General features: G+C 34.1%; 1 protein-coding gene across 2 annotated transcripts in view; it reads right to left on the bottom strand.

Annotated features, from left to right (window-relative positions):
* LOC120630203 overlaps positions 1-21,170 on the bottom strand; it is a 182,730-nt gene that overhangs the window by 111,740 nt on the left and 49,820 nt on the right. For both annotated transcript variants that reach the window (XM_039899331.1, XM_039899330.1), the window contains one exon: positions 15,996-16,038. The gene's annotated coding sequence lies outside the window, so the exon portion shown is untranslated. The remainder of the gene's footprint in view (positions 1-15,995; positions 16,039-21,170) is intronic.

Here is a 21,170-nt window from a genome sequence, read left to right as displayed (position 1 = left end):
TTGAAAAATGGCATTCTAAACGGTCCATCCATCCGATCATCCGACACAGTCGGTTTGACGGCCGTTTGGCGCAGTGGGCAGCGACTCGGCTTTATGAGTCCAAGGCTGTGGTTTCGATTCCCCCAACTTGAAAAATGTTTGTGATGAGCATGGATGTTTTCCAGTGACCGGGTGCTTATCTGTATATTATAGGTAATTATTTTTATTATTCATAAAATATTCATCAGTCATCTTTGTACCCATAACACAAGCTACGCTTACTTTGGGGCTAGATGGCGATCTGATTATTGTCATAGTATATTTATTTATAAAAAAAATGCAAACTTTTAACAAGCATTAATTTTTGTCAGAATAAAAAAAAATGTAGTTACTAGTGCTTGCATACTCATTGGCAGGTACAGTGAACGCTAAATTTGTTTATGCTTCGTTAAACGTCAAAAAAAATTTGCGTTCCAAAAACTTGTTCCCCTCCGTTTATTTTTTAACGGTCCATCCTTGACTTTTACCGATAATATTCGCATTTATTCGCGAACAAGAAAAATACGGTTGTGACTGTAATACACAGAAACTGTCTACAAGTTGAACGACTATTTGGATTTTAATGCGGCATTCAGCCTTGGGTACTTTTATTACAAAGCTATTGTTGTTCGCAAATGATAAATATACCCCTACGATAAATTACCTTTTTGCAGACATCTTAATACGCAAGTCAAATAAATTATCTTTGCAGTGTTTTTACCTGTAAAAAAACCCGATATAGGGAGACATGATAATATTGAAAGTATGAAGATATCATTAGGTATCTTACTGATATATCGTTACTTATAGTATACATAAGAAAGAGTGTTTGTTTGTTAAAAGCAACGCCCTTAGTTAAAAGAAACCAATCAGCTTTATTTTTTGCATAGAGTTAGTTGAAAGGACGGAAAGTTACGTAGGCTTCTTTTTTTTCCCAGGAAAACGAACGCTTCCCACGGGAAACAGATAGATTTTTTTTTAATAGTATTAATTGACTGACTAAGCTGATGGCATATACGTTTATAAACAAACCTATATGTTTTTAAACGTAAGCTTATAGAAAAGTCCTATTATAGTATAAAGGACTACGTAATCGATAAAAAAGCTTGGGTGTAAATTATTAATCTAACCAGGTTGCTCTTCCAATAATTTTAAATGACATTGTGAGATGGTGATAACAAAAAAAAAACACCCGGCTAAGTTTGTTGTGGGCTTCTTCTTAGACAAAATTATACCATTACACCATACTGATTCGCCTACTTTTCGCGGAGTATAGCAAATTAAGCTTAATTTTCATAATAGGTATATCATGGAACTCCGCAAAGTAACGCCTGCTTCTATCCAATATGATTTTTGTATACAATAGGTAAGTACGGCGTGATCTTTGTTAATTATGTTAGTACTTATTAAATTTTGTTCATGCCGTTTCCCTAATTCAGAAAAAGTTGGGCGCATTATTTAAAAGTACACAGAACAAAAATGCCCATTTTTTTAAATGGCAATAATAGACAGACCAATCAGATGAACCACCTGATGGCAAGTGGAAAACCATCTGAGTGTGAGGACGTGGGTACGATTCACACAACTGGAAATTTTTTGTGTAATATACATGAATGTTTTTCAGTGTCTGGGTGTTTATCTGTATATTTAAAGTATTTATGTATATTATTCATAAAGTATTCATCAAATATCTTAGTACCCATAACACAAGCTACGCTTACTTTGGAGCAAGATGGCGATGTGTGTACCGTCGTTATGTTTATTTATTAACTCTACTAAATAACAGGTTTAGTTAATATAATCGTGTTAAATATTCATAATCTTTCAGTGTTCTTATTAACTAGGTATTTATCAAATTTATAATATCAATAATTTATACTTATAAGTATGAACCTATTCTACATGCGTAAGAGGATCTAGAATTACCTAGACGTCTTTGACCTACAACGTTTTACTTCATTCTTGGCTTTATGTAAAACACCAATCAATTTTAATACTATTTGCAAGTCGATCATTGATCTATTTTATTTTTAAATATCATTTTAATATTAATTTAATAAATATTAGTATACATACATTACATTTAGTAATAAAATTGGTGACTGACAATTGCGAGCATACGCGCGAGCATTCTTGCATGCATGGAACTTTAGGAATGATGCCACAATATTTTTACATTTATCACTGGCTAGTTACCATTTCAATGATTAGCGATGTTTCTCTATTTAAAAAAAAATATTTTAAATAATCTTTCTTAAAAAAAATCAGGATGATGAAATCATGATTATACTTACGGGTAAATTTACGCCCATGGTCTGAAATGGCATTTGCTTTTTATATTGTATGCCTACCTCTTACTGTAAAAGTAATAATAATAAAAGAAAATATAACAACGTCTTTGGTCATTTTTTTTTTTTAATTTATACAAAATGCTGTTTAAGTAACTTAAATTTATATCATTATTGTTCACCCCTAGCGTTGATGACTCATGATCTCTCTTGATACCACACGGTATCAAGAGAGATCATGAGTATATGACATCTCTAGAAATGCACGGTCGTGTAAATATACGTTTATTCGATGTAAAATAAACAGCAAAAGCGTTCATAGTAAGCACCCTTTATTTACGTCACCCAAATATGGCGTCAATTAAAACCAGCGCGATAAACGAATCGAAGGCGATACTGTCGCAATATTAACATGGCCGCTGCCTACGTAAAATAACATACATTTTATTGGGAGTTATTACGCAATATTGAAGTTTAATCAAACTAGCGATCCATCCCGACTTTAAACATGTTATGGCGGCTTAAAGTAAGCAATCACATAACCTATTTTATGAAAGGCTATTTAAAAAATGGTTTTAGGAAGCCGCACCGCACAGCGGCGGCTAAAACTTTTAAATTGCTCGTATAGGAGGACTATTTTTTTATTTTATGCCATCTTTCTGCTTTATGCCTACCCTGGTCAAATCGATTCAGACTTTCAGGACATCTAACAGACAAGATTAAAACATAGTCAAATATAATCTTACTGACGTCGGTACGGAAATAATTGCTTTGTGCTATTGTTAGTACCACCAGAAACACTAGTTAATCAAAACCGACAAATCAATTTAATGAATTTAAAATGCATATAAAAATTATAAAAATAGCAAAGTGTCATCTCTTGTTTCAAACGTGTCTCATTGTAATATTGACCTTTGAAAAAGTAGATCGAAACTGCAACGTTTCCTACTAGATGACGCTACAGTCGCTATAAGACTGATGTGAAAGGCATATACTAATTTCGGCATAGACGGTAGGAAAGCCGTAGCTTAATTGGTGAAAGCGCTCAGGCCGCGATTGCCCGAGAGTCGCAGGTTCAAATCCTGTCAGTTCCGAAAATTTTATATGCATTTTAAATTTATTAAACTGCTAATTCCTCCAAGTGTAGGTAAAAACACTAATAAAAATTATAAAAATATAAAACCGACAAACTTATATATTTTCGTTTGCATCGGATGAAAGCACAATGAGAAGGGGTTAAGGCCGTAGTCCACCACGCTGGCCCAGTGGGGATTGGTGGACTCCACACACCTTTGAGAACATTATGTAGAACTGCAGGCATGCAGGTTTCCTCACGATTGTTTCAAGTGATATTTTAGTTACTTCAAAAAACGCAAATAACTCAGATAAGTTAGAGGTGTGAGCTAGGATTCGAACTCGGCCCCCCGAAAGTCAAGTCGAGCTCCTACCAAATGATATAAAATAATAATCCTGAATTATATGTAGCTACTCCGAGTACCAACTCTATCTATTGATCGATCTTTTGATGAACATTTATATGTAATAACATCGAATACATTCAATACCTGTTACCCTAATTATTCTTTTAATAATTTGAAGAACATGCTCCTAAAAAAGATATTCCCTCCTGCCCCTAAATTACGCAAATTATAATCTTCCCAGAAATAGGACGAAACTCGTACACATTCTGAGCTCGTGTTTGTGAATTTTAGAAACAAGCCAATAGAAATTGATTATTATTTTATTGGAAATATACACAAAGTCACCGATGGCCGTGAAATGAATATTAAATTGCGTGTGATACTCGTATTTCCTGTTGCTCTTTGAATTATTACGAGGAATCGAAAACAAAGAAACATTTATTTTTTTCATTTACTGTGGTGCTATGTGCTGACGGGAGATCGGAACACAGTTGTCACCATCCTTGATCTTCCCGCGGGTGTCGTACGAGGCGACTAAGGGAATGTAACGGAGAATGGTAGGCAGCGTACTCTGTGGTAGGTACTTCGATCACCAACCCGTCTGCCCAGCGTGCCGATTTTATAGGCAACCCCGTCCGTTGGGAATGGTCTTTAATCAACTTTTGACTGTTATAGGCAATTAATGATTCTATCGCAGTCACTAACTTTCAATGAATAAAAAAAACAATAGTAACAACAAGTATTGCCTTTTTTGTGTCTGTTACCAATGGGGTATTGCCATAAAACTTTAATTCATCTTACCTCCGAATCTCAGTATTATATTTTATTACTAACACCTGAAAATAATAATGATATTCCCCAGCCTACGTTTGTAGTAACGACTCACTGCTGGGTACTGGCCTGGAATTTCACAGGAGAGGTGTAAAAGCAAAGCCCACTACCCTTCTCCAATGCGGGTGAATGGGCTTCAACGATATTTAGCACGTGTTCGTTATTTAGTGATAATAACCGGGACCAAGGCTTAACGTGCTCTCCAAGACACGGATGTGGAGACCGCCTGTGGCCCAACTCCGGGGTGTTACTGAGAGTATCCCTACCAAATAACTCAGTGTCATTACCTAAGCCCGTCTTCTCTCATTAAAGCAGCGTGATGAGACTAAGCTCCATAGAACTGGGTGCACTCTCTGATAGCTAGTGCTCCCATTGATGGGGCGCTCGATAAAGAGATTGTAAGCGACACAATATAAAAATATAGAGGTCATTATTTGTTTTACATAGTGATACAAAAATACAAAAAAAGAACAATGTACTACGTAATAGAAAGATTTATATAGAAATTTCCACCAACATAAAATGGATCTTCAAACAGTTGCCGAGTATAAAGGAACGCCAATTTACCGACACACTATTAAAATAATGAGGGAAGCGTTCACCTCTAGACGCCTCACGTATCGCGTTTTCATCATCGATGTTAAAGGGCCAGGCTAAATTATTCCTACAAACGCCAAGAAGCACAAAAATCAATCTTACAAGTACGAGATAGAGTTGAAATTGAAATGGTTAGAATTAAAGTGCATCAGCACGTTTCGGCGCTAAAAGTATCGATTATTATGATCGATAGCTAATTTGCACCAAGCTCTTGCGGGTTCCATTGTTGAATATCATGGGAGTTATAAACGATTTGAATAATTTAAATTATCGTAATTTAAAAGGTGCAACCCTAGCTGTCATTTTTAAACTGTTATTATCTGGAACACTCGCTAATTTCTCAATAAGTTTTAAAACAACTATTTGAAATAATTCGATTTTATTTTTGGAAATAGTTGTAGTGATTTGGTCTGGTGGGAGGCTTCTGCCGTGGCTAGTTACCCGGTCCAAAGACGTGCCGCTCAGCGATAGCTTTCCAGTACTATGTCACGTTGAAACCGATTGGGGGTATGGGTTTTATATAACTGCCATACCCCTAAAATGTTAACCGTTAATCGTCAAACACTGCATCACCACAGTAGGTGAGACTGCTGTCAAGGGCTAACTTGTAGTGTAATAAAAAAAGTAATTACGGTAAAAAAAGTAATCTAATTTTAGTATACACTCGACAAAGGATATAAAAATGATTTCAATTCCTATTTGAAATGTCAAGTGTCAACTGCATTGCTCCATTGTGTGGTGTACAGTGATTTACAATTACTATTAGAAAAAAAAAAAATCGATAACACTGCTATATCTTGCAGTCTATAGATTTACGTTAAAGACCAATCTTAACCGTAAATCTATCCTTCCAATATTTTGTTTTAGCGGTAGATACCTACTAGTATCAAGACCGCATTTAACATTTTTACATCTTTATTCTGGGTGCTTCTTTGAACACTTGACTGTCTACTCTTTGTCTAAGTAAAATGAGAATTAATAAAACTATTTTTTTTTGTTTTAAGATTAACTCTCCGATTCTTTGAAATTAGCGCAATGCTTTTTAGAACAAATATCTACGTTCCTTTGTCTAAAGTTTAGAAAATGAACATATTTTTTAAATCATAGTACTACTAGTATCAGTACTAGTCCTAATATAAAGCATCCCTATCAGCAGTTACAAAATTATTATTCTTTCTTAGATTTGAAAGATTAAAAATGGAGTATGCGGTAAATCTAGTTCACAGCTGACTATAATACGATATAGATACCTACCTACTCGTAAGTTACAGCTGCTGACCTTCCCAAGTAGTCGACGACCTGTTAAAAACAGTGCCAATGTCGTTTTGTGAACAAAAAGTAAACGCCACTCTTCGTCTTTTTAGTTACAATACCCGACCTTTGCGTTGTCCCCTACATGCTCGCAATATAAAAAAAAGCATTCATAAAAATCAACACATCTTTTATGTCTTTCAAAAAAACTTGGTAAATAAAACAACTTCTTTAACTTGTAATAATTTAAAATCTTGAAGATGTGATTTTTATAATAATTGTAAAAAAAGAAAAGATGTGTTGTTAACGGACTTTTTAGAATCGAAGAACTTATTACAAAATAAGAAGAAAACTCTGCAGATAAAACCTTAACAACAAAACATTTTCATTAAATTGTTTCAAAGTTTGTATTAAACGTAAGCTTATAGAGAAGTCCTATTATAGTACAAAGGACTACGTAAACGATAAAAAAGCTTGGGTGTAAATTATTGCTCTAACCAGGTTGCTCTTCTAATAATTTAAAATGACATTGTGAGATGGTGATAACAAAAAAAAAAAAAACACCCGGCTAAGTTTGTTGTGGGCTTCTTCTTAGACCAGGACGCGTTTGGAACCCTCGTAGCTTTAGTTTTAAGTTTACGAATGTGGTTATCGCCATCATCTCACTACCGTGTGGTTCTTATGTACGCATCAAAAGTGCCACCTGTGGGCCTACTTGAATAAAGATATTTTTGACTTTGACTTTGACTTTGTTATCATGCTGCTGCATCTTGTAAAAAGATTTTACTTCTTCAAAAAGAAAATAAAAAAAAATAATTTTGTTTTTGATTTGAAACATCTGACATATCGTCTGTTTGCGAGATGTATAAATAATATTATTTTAAAGAAGAACTTTTTGAAAATATTATAAATGATTGGATTCTTTATTTTCGTATCAAATTAATATGTTTTTTTCTATATGTTTTTGACTATGCGATCATAATTATTATTCCCTTTAAATTATTTCTTTGTACATATTTTTTTACAGAAACCGTTCAGCTTATTTAACATATAACAGTCGTTTGACGATGGCACTTTTTTCCGTATTTAAATAATATTTAATTAATAATAAATTTTACTTATGTACACGAGTCACGATTCACGAGTATATGCTAGTTATATATAATACTAGTTAGCTCCGCTAGTAGGCTAGATGTCATTAATAAGATAATAAACCTTAAAAAGAACAGTATTGCACAACTTTTTTGTATGTGCTTGCTTTACCGGTTTATTTTTTGTTCAACAATTAGAATTCATTCGTTAATTCTTAATAAGAATATAAGAGTATAATTATTCATAGAGGAACGGTATTATTACATTTTGCTAATAATTATGTATGGTTGTGTGCACAGTCAAAGACATAAAAAAGTAGAGAGCTTCGAAATGTGCTACCTACGATTGCTTGAGACTGATGCCGCGATACGTGTAGATTTAAAAGAAGGAAAGTCAATTATCAGGGTTGGTTATAGGATTGACTGTTACCAACTTCTCCAGATCATTATGATGGACTAAAATAAATTCGGGAGGTAGGGAGGTTCTATACCAAGTTACCGTTTATTTTATTTCATTTGCTGTGATTAACAGGCGTATTCAAAAAAATTCAAAATTTGAAATTCATTTATTTCAAATAAGACTAGTTTATGAGCACTTTTGAAATGTCAATTCAGTCTGTTTGTAGTGACCATACCATTATTGAAGTCATTATACTTGCCTGGAAAAGCTCAACTAGTTCCGTAAATAATAAAATAATATTAAATATTCATGCTCGTAGTCTAGTAAATAAATCTCGCTTTTTTAATAATGAACTGAATGTAGCGTCGAACTAAAATCATTTTAGAACGATAAGATGTAGGTGCCATACGTTATTTCGTGGCGTGCACACAGTCCGACATCGCGTTGAAATATTAAATGTACAAGAAGTAGTGCAGGCTAAAGGGAAAATTTGCTTAGTATCAATTACCATTTATATGCCATTCATCAAGCTTTAAGCCGAAAGTAGTACTGCATAAATTTATAAAAGACCCAGACGTCTAACGGTAAGAGAAATTTAGAACAATAGAAGCGAATAATCGATTTCACGGTCTCGATTAATATCACCCGCAGCTTTGACGGCTGTCGGTACTTATTTATAATCCTTTGTATTTGACAGTATCTTTCAATCGATTGTTAGCGTAAAACAACGATTAATCAATAGCTTTAATATAATCCGATTAGTGTTCAGCACTAAGTTATACTTATACTACATTTTTTATTACCTGTCTAGTCTAGTTAATTTAAATAGGCCAAAAATCAGAAGAAGAAGATAAAAGTGGAAATTACTACGATTCCTATAAAAACAAATAAATAAAATAGAAACCTAAGCAGAAACTAGATTAACAAGATGATTTTTAAGCATAAACGTAATATTTGCGTAAAAGAAAGCGATCGTTCTTTTATTCAATAATAAACAAAGTATTTTAAATCTATCAACGATTTAATTAACTTTGATACTAATTTCTACGGGTCACTGTCTGGCCAAGACCTCTAACTTACATAACTTTATGACCATTTTTACGAGTTCTTTGTGACTTTTAAACTGTGAAAGTAACAGATGTGATATCGCTGTTGCTTAGATAAAACGTTCTCTGACGAATTTCGATTTTCACTGTGATAGACCGGTTGGTATAAATGTTTACTTAATATGATGTTACTTTGTTTGATTGCGACATACGAATTGTTAAATATGAATATTTTATTTACTAATTGGGCGTTAGCTATTTGTTATTTAACTGTAATCTTTGTTTATTGCACAAAATAATCCTGTGTCGCTCTCCGATGTAAGTTATTAGTGCCAACAATATCATTTTCAAAAATATGTACAACTTATTATGATGGGAAAAGTTACCGGAAAAAGTTGTTGGTCGCAGAAAAAAGTATCATCTATGTAACGTCAGAAAGTAGACTGGAATCGCAGAGAAATTATTTAAATAAAAAGTAAATAATCAGCAATTTATGAAGCTATCTGCCAACCTTCACGATTCGAAGAGGCATCGCAAGAAGAAGAATAGTAATAATGGTACATTATTAATAATGCTAATATATGACAATTATAAATATCACTGTTAAAAATTAAATTATAATTTTTTATGAATTGAACTTTAACATGAATGTATTAAAATGTGTTCATTGCATATTAATACGTTCGCAATAATTACTTACCTGTTTAATAAAAAGGTTACTAGCGGTACACAAGGTTAATCACGATCGTCAATTATTGGTTAATTATCTACAGCTTAATCCTTATTTCCGTTTTAAAATTGATGATTAAAAGGAATTGCTATCTGCTACTATTATTATTATATCAATACCTTTACGTAAAAAGCTGCCCGCGACTTCGTCCGCGTTTATATCAGTTATAATTCAATAGGCTATTTCCAAACGATAAATGTATCTTAAGGTCATCTCCAGGATACATATGCAAAATTCAAAATTCTATGCAAAATTTCATCAAGATAAGCTAAACGGTGAAGTCATGCATATAGATAACAAATGCATTATTTTTATCCCGCGGGTAACTCTTCCCTGCAGCTTTTCCGGGATATAACTTAACCTTCGTCCTTTTCCGGGATGGAAGGTACATATGCGCCAAATTTCATCAAGATTGATTCTGAAGTTAAGCCTAACATAAGTAACAAATAAACAGACACTCTTTCGCCCTTACAATACATATTATGGATTATTATTATTAGACCTAGAGGTTGGTGGTCAAATATTAGATTAACTACGATGATATTAGAGATAACCAAGTATACAAATTTTAATAAAAATTTCACACCCTACATGATAATGTTTACTTCATTTTATAACATCCCTAAACTTATCTAGGCGGGATCAACAAACTATGATAATAAAGTTTACAAAGCTTACAAACAATTCTTTAGTGTTGCCATCTTACGATATCGACAAAGTAGATAAAAACAAATCGCATTATTATTTATAAAGAAAACCCAAAGTAATCTTTGTTTTATTCTCATTAGTATCAATTATATTTACTTATATTGCTAATAATTATTTTATTTAATCTTCCGTTAATAGATTTTGAATAAATATTTAAATGGAATTCGCCACTAAAATGTTAATAATAATTTGTGAATTGACACAAAGATTTAGAATATTTTATGGAATGGCTATTCATAAACAAATTAACAATTCATTGTTAACTTTACGCAAAAGTTCAAAGTTGTATTCAACGTAAGAACACTCTTCACATCGAATTGTAAAATATAATCAAATGACCTTTGTTCATGATAAATTGAATTTTTAGTACCTACCTACCTATCATACAATGTTGTCGACACCAATAAAATTTAAATTTAGAATTAAATTAAAACCTCGTTTAGATAAGGAAATTAAATAAATTTAATGTTCTTGGAATGTTTTCATACCACAAGTTACAAGCGTAGTAAGCAAGAAGGTACCTTCTGTAGAAAAAATTGTCAAGCTATACTGCTTGACTATTATTTACCAAAAACTATATAGAAAGCAAATTAAACCGAAAACATACAAATCAAACAATCTACAAATGATATTTGAATGCAGTACTACTTTACAAAACATACTTCTATCTTACCTATCTTCTTTTTTAATGTTACATAGGCAGTTAAGTAAATAATGTTAGAAAAATCGTCAATCGTCCAATCGTCGTGAATCCATAAAGAACGAATAGGTCTGTTCACAATACTATGGGAAGGTAGAAGAATCCCCTTGCAAACACCCTTTAAAAATTGTTTACGCTCTTTTGGGCAATAAATAATAGGTATACTGATGTAAACTAATGCCGTGTGGCAGATTACAATTCAGTTCATCGCCGTTCAGTTCCTCTTCCCGCAGATGTCGTACGAGGCGACTTAGGGAATGGAACTAGGCACGGGCAGCAGCTTTCTCTACTACTGCATCTACTGCGATCGCCTGTCTGCCCAGCTTGGAGATTATGAGCAGTCCTTCCCGTTGGTAGTGGCCTTTAGTCCAGCCGTGGACTTTTATAGGCTATTGACGATACTGATGTAAAGTATAAAATTTTGAAGTAAATTCAAGACCAGAGTAAGAAGAACTCTCGAGAGCATGGCTATAGAATTTGATAAGTTCAATGGGTACATACAACGATAATATTATGGGATTTGTCGATATTTCGACCCAGTTGCAATGGATCTTGGTCACGACGGGACTGCGAAGGTACAAGATGTCAAGTTGGATGTCACGGGCAGAATCTGACTACCTAAGGAATGAGATATCAAGGTGGAGGTCAAGTTTTTGACTTTCCACGAAAATCTTAGTTTAATATCTTAGAATTACATCATACCAGTACGTCTTCATACGTAATTAATCACATCAAAGCACAAATCAAACGCTTCAGAGATGTTAGATTAAGATAACCCATACATACTCATCTTCCTTGTTGTGGTAATACGATCGGCAGTTTATTAACCAAGCATTAAACTTGTGTCACCGGTTTGCTTTAAGTTTATTAAAGAGCGATTGCATTTGCATATACCTGGTAGTCGTCAATTAAAATTTATAAATAAATCCTGAGGAAGGATATAGAGGTAGCTGATGATATTATGGGTAACTGTATCAAAATACACGTATGTGTATATATAAACGTATACACACTATAAATGATTTTTAAACGACCAAGGGACATCTAAAATCGGATGTTCAATAAATATTTATAATATACTCGCTGTTGCCCGCGACTTCGTCTACATTTGATTTTTTTTTTTTGGTGAGGCATTCAATTTAGTTTTAGTTCTAAAAAAATTGAAATTATTTAGTATCGCTAAGCCTTAAATGAGGGGTTTGCTGCTGTCCGCTGAGTAGTTCTGTCTTCTATTTCTAACCACACTCATCAGATCCACACAAAGTTTGGGCAAAATTAAATACATATTAAAACCTCTACAGTACAATAATAATTATTAAAATCGGTTATAATTTGTCGGAGATATGGTGTAAAATCGTCAGACACTTTCATCCCCTCTCCCAAAAGAACCGAGCTTAATGTCGGGATTAAAAGTATCCTATATTACTTCGAACACCTCCAAGAATATGTGTACGAAGTTTCATGAGGATCGGTTAAGTAGTTTTTGCGTGAAAGCGTAACAAACAAACTTACATTGGCATTTATAATATTAGTAGGATAGGATAGGATAGGTTAGGATAGGATACGATAGGATTAGTAGGATAGCATAGGATAGGATAGGAAGTAGGATAGGTGGCGGTGAAATCTTACTGGTTAGGACTTTGGCTTCGGGCGTGTGAAGTCTACCAATCCACGCTCCAGATATCACCTGTTTTACGGTGTTGAAAAACATCCAAGTGTGCCCAACACTTGGATGTTTTTCAACACCGTAAAACAGGTGATATCTTATTACATAAAACTCACATACAGTAAGTATGTGAGTTTTATGTTCCTTCGAAAACTTAGTGTTGTGCCAGGGTTCGAACTTAGCTACCCGAAAGTGAAGCCAAATTCCTCATTAACATCATCTTCATATCGACCCATTACTGGCCAACTACAGGGCACGGGTCTCCTCTCAGAACGAGATGGGTTTAGGCCGTGGTCTACTACGCTGGCCAATTGCGGATTGGTGGACTCCACACACCTTTTCGAACATTTATTATTACACGTATATTATTTTAAAATTATTTCCACACGCGCGCCAAGAGTTGATAAAACTATAGTATACATAGAAGACGACTTGTAACAGTATTTACTGTTGTTAATGTATTTATGATATGTTATAGTATATATTACTTTATTATTATTTTTTTTAATATTTACTATGTTATGTATTATTTTATTTGTGTAATCTAGTATTAGTATGTAGTTATTAGTATGCATTTTTTTTATATGCACAACCTGCAGTATGTTATTCTTTTGTTTTCCTTATCCTAAGGTTGCCTGGAAGAGATCGCTACAAAGCAATAAGGCCGCCTTTTGTATACTTCTTCTGTCTGTGTTTTTTTTATTCTTCTTCTGTTTTTTCATTTTTGTGCAAATAAAGAGTATACATTAATAAATAAAACTCTTAGAGATGATATAATTTGGTTCTTTCCCTGGGAGGAAAATGTCTCCTGTCCATGCTACCCGAGTAGAAACGTTAACCAGGTGCCAAAGTACCATATAGCCAACTACAGGATATAGATATATAAGAAAAAACAGACAGACAAACTTTCGCATTTATATTACTAGTAAGAATACTCAAAAAGCAACACCGAACGTCCGTACGTACCGATAGCCCTGGCTAGGTCATTAATGATCGATTTACAAGTCGCTCATATTAATTTTCTGCTAGCGCCAATAATTCACAAAATGACTCACACTAATAAACTACAGTTGTGGTATAAAGGACGGTCATTTGCTAAAGGTTATTAAGATTAGTGTTTTGACATTTAGAAACATGCCAATATGGCGCGAACCGGTATCAGCTTTACTTTATAATAATAGCTAGTGGTCGGCCAGTGGTCAAATTTGGACCGTAATTCATAAAACTATAGGTTTGAAATGAAATTCACAGCCCATTTGGTCAACCTATCTGTAATTATTTGGATGTCACATTTTTAAATTCTTGGTGACAATCCTTACTCTATGCGACTTTTTCTCCACAGACTATATTAATATACTAATATTTGTATACATATTATTTCATGCATTTGTATACATATGATTTAAAATTAGTTGCAGTTTTCTGCACTTCAACAAAGAACAAAGTTCTCTCTTTGCAATTTGGGCCTGAAATAATATCTTAATAGACAGGTCTAAAGATATTGCTATTCTTTCCACGGAAAATGGAGCTCTACTTTTAACTGAGAACTGTAAATTTAGTTTAGTTCTAGGGCTGATGACAAAATTTTCAGCAAATAACGTTTGAGATTGTTAAAATCTGTTACCCATTATAACAAACAATAAATTAAATTTAGGAACATTATAGAGTTTTCGATTTTAGCAATAACAAGGAATAAATATTAATGTAGGAGTTTATTAGCGAAATAAAAATAAAGAATAAACTATTACTGCTATTAAAAATGTAATATAAAGCTTTGAGATAAGTAAATATTAGTGTTGCCCAAATGCAAGAACAAGACGAGACTTAGCCAGTCTTGGTCTTGGTCTTGCGCCAATACACCTGGTCTTGGTCTTGGTCTTGGTCTTGCGCTCCCAGTCTTGGTCTTGGTCTTGGTCTTGCAGCAAGAGTCTTGCAAGTCTTGCAATTACCTATTAGTCTATTACTATTTATTAAAGTTTACTTTAAATCTTAGAAAAACGTATTAGAATTGGAACATTGTGAGCTTGAATTAACATAGCCATAGTAAAGATCAAGCAGATTAATAAATAACTGAAGATTTGATAAGAAATTCGAAAAATCAACTGACCTATATGTCGTTTTCCATGGAAGTAACTGTTTCTTAATAAACATTTATGATTTATAAGCTTACATTTGCTAAACCATGTAAAAAAACAAATTAATTACAATAACTTGACTGTATTTTAAAGAACAATACTTATCTGTCTAGAAAGAGATTAAACCCTCAACTTATAAGAAATTTAATAAAAGAGTTTTACGATTTATCATTTATTTGAATAAAAAATAAAATACAACACAAATCAACAGCTTTATCATTAGGTTATGATACTTTATATCAATTCTTTTGACCAAGAATTAATACAAAGTAACCATCTGGCTGACTCATCACTTAACCTATTTCTATGTTTTCTAATTACTAATGATGCTTTAGAAAATAACCTCTCAGCAGGTACTGAAGTTGCAGGTATTGAGAGAAAATCACGGGCCATTTTCGATAAAATCGGATACTCTGTCTCATGCGTCCTCCACCAATCTAAAATCACCAATCTGAAACTTATTTATTCTTTGGAACACCTGTAGGTACTCTTAAAATTCGAAATTATTTTGCATGAATAGTGTCAAATGTTATGATTTCGGCGCGGCGGCAACGATTGTTTTAGATTTCAAAAGAAGCCGCCGGCGCGTGTATCATAACCATGTACTTCCGAAAAGCGGCAAATTTCTTTGAGAAGTAAGTACAAAACCTTTGATGCCGCATTATCAAAGTGCCGATGGTTAAAACATAACTATGCATGCACTCAGTTTGATTTTAATAGATATTTTTTTATTCGCTATGTTTATGGTATTAGTCGTAATGCGCATAGGTCCAGTTTTTCATATTCTTTGATATAGTTTTTTGCGTCTCATAGAATTCCTAAGCGTACCTACCTACCTATACACCGAACTGTTACACCTAACTACTCCGTGAAATAGCGCTAAGTCCTAGCTGCAAGACGCAAGAGTCTTGCAGGCTATGTCTTGTTCTTGCTCAAGTCTTGCACGGTCAGTCTTGGTCTTGGTCTTGCTAAAAATACGCGGTCTTGTTCTTGGTCTTGGTCTTGCAAAAACGCAAGAACAAGACCAAGACTGCAAGACCAAGACTGAATTTGGGCAACACTAGTAAATATACGAGAAACTGAATCAGTCTTTAGTTTAAAAAAGTTGCTTACCTTATAGTGTCTGGTTAATGATATATCCCAGTCGCTTAAGTGTCTGTAAAGAAAAAAAAAATATTTTAGACATTGAAATAATAATTAGAGAAGTAAATGCTATTGGCATCGATAGATCTTGCGATTTTTTTCAGAGATAACAGAAATAACTTTTTGCCGTAAATGGCTAGGTGGCATTTTACCAACAATGCATTTTGTAATTTAAGTAAGTAAAGTGTTTTAATTAATATAACTTAAATCGAAGATGGGGTGCGAGATCACATTGTTGAAAAATGATTAATGACCTTTCGTGATGAAGCTTCACGCGCGAATCTACGTGAGATGAGAAATTAAGACCCATCTACTTATACTTTATGTTTTAGTGACTACAATTGTTACATTATTAATAATAATTCGAAGGCCGATTGGCGCAGTTTGCAGCGACCCTGCTTTCTGAGCCCAAGGCCGTGGGTTCGATTCCCATTACTGGAATATGTTTGTTATGAGCATGAATGTTTTTCAGTGTCTGGGTGTTTGTATGTATATTCTAAGTATTTATGTATATAATTCATAAAAATATTTATCAGTCATCTTAGTACCCATAACACAAGCTATGCTTACTTTGGGGCGACATGGCGATGTGTGTATTATATTTATTTATTTTATTATTTCTATTTACCCATATTAATGTAGGTTCGTGTACAAGTAACTTCCAATTATTTATTTATACAACGGGCTTATTTCATACACTGTAGGTACCTACATATTTTAATGCTAGTAAGGAAATTATTTGAAATCATAAAGGTAAATACAACAAAGCTATAACACATTTTTATCTACAAGTATTTTTGTCGATAATAAATCGTGACTCGTGGTTTTTAACACTATAATAAAACTCTAACTGCCATAATAATTACTCCTAACTCCTTAGTAGCATCCTATACACATCCGTCATCAAATCGTAATTAATAACGCCTTTATTGCAGTTAACACACTGAAAATAATTACATTATTAACACCTGCAGAGGTGAAAATATTTCGTGTTCGTGATCTGAATTATTACCATACGTTATTTATTTTAAACTGTGATGAATTTAAACTCAATTCTTATTTCTCACGTTCACTTGATAAAAAACGTATAGTAGAACTCCAACAACCACTTTTCCCCAATTGAAAATACAATATTATAATAACATTATAAGTAGTGCTGATAATTTTATATTTTATATTATCACGCTTCAGTAGTCAAATAACAAGTCAGGTTAGTACTGAAATAAAATATGACCTTAACTTAACAGCGAAAGCTGGAATAAAAGCTATCAAGCACAAACCAATCGCAAAAAAACCAATTTAAGTGTCTTAAGCGGTAGAAACCAAGAGTAAACTCAAAGCACTTAATGATATGACGTCGTATGTCATTCAAGATGAACTCCAGAGTTCAAAGCACCTTCATCAAAAAGCAGTTACTGTGAATGTAAACACAACTGAACGCCCAAGGAAATCACCGATCATTGTACCCAACAAAATTAACTAACAATATTACATATATATTATACTACCTTCCATCGAAAGTGAAAATAACGAAAGTAAGAGGTGATCCGACAGGTAGATCGGCCATTTTGACCAAAACAACCAAATGGATTTGTATCTAATCATTTACAAGTTACGATTGATATTTGTGTGTATTAGGCTCAGGTATGCTGGGCGCGGTTAGGATTTGAATAAGATTATCAACTTCACTACTTTATTCGACATATTATGCATGCGATGTGACAAGTTATCTAAGCGCATTAATAGCAAACATTATGTGGAAATTACTGGCAGCAAACAAGCTTTGTGCGAAAACAACACAAAGACTTGAGAAAATACTGATGGCATTGAAATAATAATTTTAATTTAATGTCGGCATCGTCATGTATATATTATAAAACAAAGTACCCCGTCCCGTCTGTCTGTCTGGGCGTGAAAAACTACCAAACGGATTTTCACACGGTTTTCACTAATGACCAGAGTGGAAGGTTTTAATGTATATTTTATTATGGTTTCCTCTAAACTGGCTGATATTTAACTATGTTTGTTAAAGATGTCATATCGACTTGGAGCTTTATTGGCGTACACCGCGAAAATGATTGATACATACAAATAACCGCATTTTGTTATAATTTGTCAATCAAAACACGGGTACAATCGAAAGATGGTGGCATTCCTATCATGATATTAGTCCTTATAAATCTTTATATAAATATTCTTGTATGCGTGTGTATGTCACTGAACTCCTACTAAACGGTGGGCCGATTTGCATGAATTTTTTGGTATGCGTTTGGGTGCGTGTGGGTCATCTCCAAGCGGCCAATAGGCCGGTCGGGGGTACGGGCCTCGAGGCAACGCCTCCTTACCCGGGTCATATTCGCAGGGCAGCTATGCTGCCCTGGTAATTGTTGTTTTAGCCCCTGTCTAGGGGCTAGGGCCCGCCATCATTGGCTTTGGGCCTGTTGGTTTGTCTTGTCCGTGAAAAATTATATACATATCCTTATATACCTTATCCAAATAAAAAGATTTATAATTAAAATAGATCTATTGTATTATATTGTTTTAAAATGCTTAAAATTTCAAAATAAAGCTGAACCTGATAGTTAGCGCTGCAATTAGGTTCTACGGTATTTTAAGATATTAAAACCTGTAATTACGATTTGGTGCAGTGCGGGTCAGTCTAATGGCTCCTATTACAAAAAGAAATGTGTGCAAGAAAAACATAAAAACTAAACATCATGCCAAGGTAAAACAGAAGAGAAATATGGGAAGACAACAAGATCAACGCGAAGGACGTATCGCTAAAATACCCAAGCATCGTCGACTTTACCACAACTTGGTACAAAACAGTAGGCAGTATTGAGTAGCGACTTAACAATTGCGAAGTCAATAAATACTTAATAGTTTCAATTAAAAACCTGTACAGTTGGATTTTATGTAAGCAAATATGCAAAATGTCACAATAAAATGTATCCGTCCTATTGCATAACCGAAATCTGGCTACATAGGTAGGTACATCGAAACCGGATGCAGTGACAAGTGCATAGCGGAAGTGTGCTCAGCCGTAAAGCAGTCTTTTATTGGTCCGCATTTTATGCATAATGAACTGTTAAATGGAAGGAAGTGACGTCATTGATTAGGTTTAAGGACGGTTTTAGAGGTATCTTTGATCTGAAACAAGTGAAAAGCTACTATTCAGCAAATCTTTTTGAGTTTATCACTAAACTATGGCATATTATGAGGACGTGAACATAATCTTTTATTATTAAGAGATAAGGATAGTAGTGAGTTTTTTTTTTAATTCTCCGTGCCGTGCTCCATTCTATAGCAGCGTCATGGCGATGAAAAATAAGTCCCGAAAATGGTATGGTCTTATTTATTTGAGGAAATTCTTGGTTCATTTGATATTTTTAATGCATTTTGCTACTAAACGTTTTTCAGAGTGCTTAATTCTGTTTACACAAGAGTAAAAGAACTTTAGAAAAACGCTTGGAATGTGATAGGTCTTCTTTTTATCTAATTACTAGCGGTCCCTCGTGACATCGTCCGCTTATAAGTCAACCTTAAACCAGACATATGCTGTCGTGGACTTACATTTTAGAACTTTTAAAGAAGAACAAATTTGTCATATTATCGAAACTTTAACCGTAGCGGAAGCTTACAAAATGAAAAAGAAACCCGGATTTTTAAAAATTCTTTATTGATACTATGCTCCTATTGGTCTTAGCTTGATGATCTTCCTCGATAAATGGGCTATCCAAAACTAAAATAATTTTTAAAATCGTACCAGTAGTTCCTGAGATCATCGCGTTCAAGTAAACAAACAAATGAACTCTTCTTTATATTAGTATAAGATAAGTTAGACTTTACTGCAATCTGCTGATAGCAAGTGATGATGTAGTTTAAGATAGTATGGATGGTGAATGGATGGTGGATGGATGGTGGATGGATGGTGGATGGATAGTGATGACCAATAACAGATTAGCCATCTGTTATTGGTCATCATCATCATCATCATCATATCAACCGATTAGCGGCCCACTGCAGAGTTCGGGTCTCTCACATATTGAGAACTGTTTACGCCGTAGTCCACCAAGTAGGCCCAGTGCATCGGTGGACTCCTCACGCCTTTGAACATTATAACTCTCAGGCATGCAGGTATCCTTACGATGTTTTCCTTCACCGTTGGAGCAAGTTATATTTTAGTTACATAAAACGCACATAACTTAGAAAAGTTAGTGGCGTATGCTGGGTTTCGAACTTGGCCCCCCGAAAGTTAGGCTGAAATCCTTACTATATATCGCTGCTTCATTGATATTGGTATTATTGGTATTGCAGTACTATTAAATTACACGGCATCATACCGAAACGTTAAATCCTTTGGCGGCACGTCTTAGTCGGTGGGCCGGCAGTGGCGTGCCCGGGATTTTTGACCAGGGTATGCAAAAAGAAGGCAGATGGCACAAAATGGAAAATGCTACGCATTTGTGAGTTCTAGAAAAAAATTAGGGTAGGCAGTGCTTTTGTGCATGAATGAAGTGCACGCCACTGTGGGCCGGTAACTAGCAACGGCCGAAGTCTCTGAGACCAGACGCAAATCTGAAATCTTTACTGTAAAATAAGTTTTAACAACTATCAACGTGCTCTAAGTCTTAGCTTAACCAAAAGTTGTTTTCATTACAAGCTTTTACAACCAGGTCAAAGCTCCTAATGCTCTTCCATTGAATAATAACCCGTATGGATTACACAATAGGGTTCACTAATAAGTGTTATGCGATATTATGGTGAGTAAGACGTGGCGTTGAACTCTATCCTACGCTTCGTGAATCTAAATAAGTGTAGTGTTATTATATGTCACGTGGTAAGTGTAATTAGAACTAAGTATTAGACAAGACTATAATTATTGTATTATATTTAGTGCAGTTAAGTAAGCGCCATTTTGTTTATATATCCTATAATCCTTTAGTCGTATGAGATCAAAATATCTTATTATTCCAATTATTCGTTTTGCTGGTAGATATATATAATCAGTCATTGATTTTGCTATAGTAATTAAGTAATGCACGTACAACGTACTAACCAACAAAATCCATTCTCAAGCAGATGGACACGTGGGTAACATCATGTAATAATAGGGATTTGTTCGATTTTTTTGAGTAAGCTCAA

The sequence above is a fragment of the Pararge aegeria genome, chromosome 16, assembly GCF_905163445.1.
Source record: "Pararge aegeria chromosome 16, ilParAegt1.1, whole genome shotgun sequence".
NCBI lineage: Eukaryota > Metazoa > Arthropoda > Insecta > Lepidoptera > Nymphalidae > Pararge > Pararge aegeria.
The sequence above is the reverse complement of the archived record's forward strand: the minus strand, read 5'-3'. Positions and strand labels throughout refer to the sequence as shown.